Consider the following 4606-nt stretch of genomic DNA (forward strand, 5'->3'; position numbering starts at 1 on the left):
ACGCAGCTCGAGTTCCTGAAGAGGAACTATACTTTTTGTGAAACCTGTTAAAGGTAGTTAACATGAGACAAGTCAAATATTTGTATTAATTGGAGTGCGAACACAAGTTAAAGAATATAATTTGTTTGATTAAATTTCTCTGTCCACAAATCACAATCAATCAACGAGTTGTTACACTATAGTTAAATAAAACAATAAAATAATACAAATAACTTTGTGAAAGATTTTTTTCTCACATCAGTTATGTTGCATAACAACAAATAGAGAGCAGGATTTGTCACTTCACCTGTGTTATGAAACGTGATATCTTCCTCTGTCTAGTTCATACATTTAGTGTTGCTATTTTTGTAGACCACAAGTCACATGACTGAGAACAAAACAGGAAAAGAGTAACGGATGTTCTGCAGGTCCAGTTTCTGTACAGATATGAGCAAAAGAGCATAAGAATCATGATTATCAATATTTCAGTGCTACATTGATAATAATAGATTTAAGCAGAATGTAAAACTACTTGATGAAATTTGGACTTGATCTCATCCCTCATCATTCGATTGACGAAAGGAGGCTAATTTTTAAGGAGGAGGATAATTTTTTTTTTTTTAGAACTGTGTTTTATGAAAACAGATACACGGTCTAAACAGCAGCTCTGATTCACTTGGAGGGAAAAGACTGATGTAAGTCAATGTAATTCTGTTAATACGTTAGTTATTTTGGATCCAGTGCTCGCATTAGGTCCCCAACATAAGATGGGTCTTCAAAATACACCACAAAATGTAAATAAATTAAAGGCACCTTCCCAATGCCCTTCCGGATATTTGCATGCAATTTATTTGTATTTTGTGAAATCTGTTCAAGTGACATAGTTAAACCTGAGATACAGCAAACATTTGTATGAACTGCAGTGCAAACACAGTTTGAAGAATACAATTGTTCATTTGTTTGATTAAACATCTCTCTGCTTGTCCACAAATCACAGAGTTGTTGCACTCTGTCTGGAAAGTCATACAGTCATCCCAGGATATGGAAATATTATGAATAAAACAATGATCGGACAAACATTTCATGGTGAAAGCTATTTTGTCGCGTGCGAGTCATGTAGCATAACAACAGAGTCACAGGTTTCATCGCTGGATGCACTAGTGAAATGTGAAGCATGATAACATTGCAGTTCAGACTTGTTTGTCTGTCTAACAGGGCCCAATCGAGTCACATGACTTAGGAGAAGATGGGGAAAAGAGAGATGGATGTCCAAACTAAAACTTCTTGATGAATGTTGGACTTTATCTCATCTCTCGTCCATATGTTGATGAAGGCGTAAAATTTTCCATCTCCAGCAGTGTTGTAACACTTCCTGGTTTGTGAACCCATACTCGGCCTAAACAGCAACTCTAATTCACTTTGAGAGAAAACTGATGTAAGTAAATATAATTAAATTATATATTTTCTTTTACATTTAATTGACTGTATATTATTCGTACATGTTGCAGTGATTTGATCAAATGAGAGTGCTGCATTTTGAAAGTATCTTTACAAGCAGTTGGAAGTATTTTGACAAGCAGGTCATTTTTCTTCTTTAATATACCAAAGCAGATGCAATTTGAGTTGGAAATTCTAGCACTTCCTAACGAAACAGCTTAATAAACTTAACTGTTGTTTTAATCAATTCACCTACACTGTAAAAAATGACCGTGAATTTAATGGTAAAAGACTGTAAAAATGCCACAGTAAAAACCTCTTAAATGGTTAACGGTAAATTCCCCTACTATATACGGTGAAAAACTGTATTGGACATTACATGTATTTTTACGGTAGTATAGCGTTTTTGGAAGTGAAAAATATAATTATTTTTCATATAATTTACAGTGAATAACCGTAAATTGACATTCCCAGAATTCCCTGCGTTACATTTCAAATTTGATGTTTTTTTTAATGAAATAACTATGTTTCTTCTTAGTTTTTTCTTATCAGTTTTGTATATTAGGGTTGTTGTTAAATGTGTGTTACTATGATGGTGTTTAGTGTCTGTGTGAACGACACTGTGCACCTTCTATATATGTTATTATTTAAAAGCTGCTTGTGATGGGCTTTGGTTCATCATGTGACTCTCATCACCACCTGCATTTGGTGGTTATCAGTGAATTACAAAGTTACAAAACAGATTTCTGTACTTCAATAGGTTGGTATATTAACATTATATTGGTTACGGTATTTAACTGTAAATTTAAGTTAAAATCGTAAAACCTAAAATGTTGCTACCGTATTTTTTACTGTAAAATTCCGGCAACCACAGCTGCCGGTTTTATACCGTACATTTTTTTTTTACAGTGTACTAACTGATTATTTATCAGTATTGATTTACGTATCAGCCATCCTGGAAAATGAGTGTCAACAATTACACTTATAGGCCCTTGTATAAAATGAGTAGAGCTACATCATATTAATTTAATAATTTAAATCAACAGTTTATTCAGTGCATGCTGCATAAATTAGCTTTTTGTTCCCCTCTTTTCAGGTGATTTTACAACACAGTCTTTAGGACAGGTTTTTATACTGGTTGTTGGACTGAATAAATATTCTGTCATTTCTATCCTTTATTTTATCCATAGTTAAGGAACTGAAGCTATCAAGACTTTCCCTGACTGAAACATAAACAAATGGGTTCCAGTGCATGTAAGTTGTGTTATATGAGCAATATCACACGAGTAGACATGAGATGCTGTATATCGTGCTGTAGGTAATCACAGTGTGCAGTTGCGTTTATACAACAGTTTGACGGCACGAGTGTGTAAATAAATTAGGAACAACAACGGAGTGTCTTTAAAAGCTCTCTTTTGTGCAGAACTACTTTCTTCCACCACAGATTCAAATCTAAAGTTGGCAGTTTAACAGCTGAGCCCATGCCTCCGTTACTTTAGAACTAGTAATGAAGAAACTTTGAGTTGCTTGCTTCATTAAAAGCGTATTGTACTGTATTAAAAGCAGTGTATTATGTGTAGTAGAGTATTATGAGAGAGAGATTGACTGAACAAATGTGATTACCGGCATCTGATACAGCATTCATTCTTCAGCTCAATCTCATATTCACAATAAAACATTAGTTTGAATGTCCGATAGGCTCATATTCTTTCATCTGTTAAGGGTGATGTCCGATGACAGAGCTGCTCAGTGCATTTGTTGGTTGCATCTTACAAGCTGATGTTAAAAGTAAAAATAACTTCCATTTCAGTCTTTTTCAATATAAAAGTCTTTACTGCTGACTCGTAAAACAGTCTCTTGTCACCATCTAATGGTGGAACAATGTAGCTAACTTAATTTCAATTCAATTCAATTCAAGTTTATTTGTATAGCGCTTTTCACAATACAAATCGTTGCAAAGCAGCTTTACAGAAAATTAAGTTTCTACAATATATTTAGTAGTAGTTTATCAGTGGTGACTATGTCAAATTGACATTCATATGGCAGAAATGTATGGTAAAATTTAGTTAATGACGTAATCAAACAGACAGAACACTATTGACAGCAATAATTATATGTTGCAATCAAACTTGTAGCAAAATTTGGTAGTTGTGTATGTTGTTTCAGCTTATCTGTGTGTCATAAAGTGCTCATAAGAGTAGAACTGCTATGTATGTACAAGTATACATACAGTACAGTAGTAAGTGAGTGTCAATTTAGAATAAAAAAATCAAAGCTTCATTTGTCATACATAATGCAGCCCCTCACTTGATGTGGAAAACTTGATGTGGCCCTTGAGTCAAAAAGTTTGCCCACCCGGCTGCTATAGACCAATTCGGAGTAGACGTCACAGTTATGTCACCTGCAGCTGCATGCACATAGTGTTGGCATAAAAAAACTGGTAACAGTTGGAGGGAAACGGGTAAATCCATGGAATAAGAGAAAAAATAATAATTTTTGTGCCTTTGGATGTCAGAATCGGAATACAAATCCGTATAAATTTTTATAGAATAGGCCTACTGTCATCAAAGAAGCCATTTAAAGGCATTTAAACGGACAGACTATGGATGAAAACTGCAATGATTACTTTCAAAGCATAAATTTGATTTAAACAATAGGTCTAAATATATTTGAATACTATAGTAAATTCTGACTTTTTTCTCGCAAATGCAAGTTTATATCTCCTAGTTCGGACTTTATAACTCGATTTAGCGCAACAATAGCGAGTTTGTCATTTCTGAGGAAAAAAAGCCAGGAGTCAGGGATATATGATTCTGAGTGAGGGGAAAAGAGAGATGACAAGCTGTTTTTTCTTATCAGAATTGTGATATAATCTCGGAATTGTCAAAATAAAGTCAGAATTTTAAAATATAAACTCAAATTTACCTTTATTATTATTCTTTTATTACATGGCTTCCATAGACTGCTGTATACTTGAAAACTGTAATTTTCTGCCACCAGATAGGCTCTTCAGTCAAGTACAAAGACAGTGCTCTGATATACAGCATTTAAGTTACATAACGTGATGAGATTTTGCCAAAACTATTTGCTCTGGAACAAATAGTAGATTAATGAGACCAAAGACAACCATTAGACTTACCCAAAACAAATTATATCTCATGTTTAACCACTACAGAGACATCAGAGCCAG

The 4606-nt window shown here is 34.0% G+C and overlaps 1 long non-coding RNA gene across 1 annotated transcript; it reads left to right on the top strand.

Moving 5' to 3' along the window:
• The first annotated feature begins 450 nt into the window (after window positions 1-450).
• On the top strand, window positions 451-2670 carry LOC107697466 (uncharacterized). The gene is made up of 3 exons (XR_001635193.1): window positions 451-674; window positions 1195-1414; window positions 2607-2670. It is a non-coding gene; the product is annotated as an uncharacterized LOC107697466 (long non-coding RNA).
• Window positions 2671-4606: the final 1936 nt, after the last annotated feature.

The sequence above is a fragment of the Sinocyclocheilus anshuiensis genome, unplaced genomic scaffold, assembly GCF_001515605.1.
Source record: "Sinocyclocheilus anshuiensis isolate Anshui unplaced genomic scaffold, SAMN03320099.WGS_v1.1 scaffold1806, whole genome shotgun sequence".
Lineage (NCBI taxonomy): Eukaryota > Metazoa > Chordata > Actinopteri > Cypriniformes > Cyprinidae > Sinocyclocheilus > Sinocyclocheilus anshuiensis.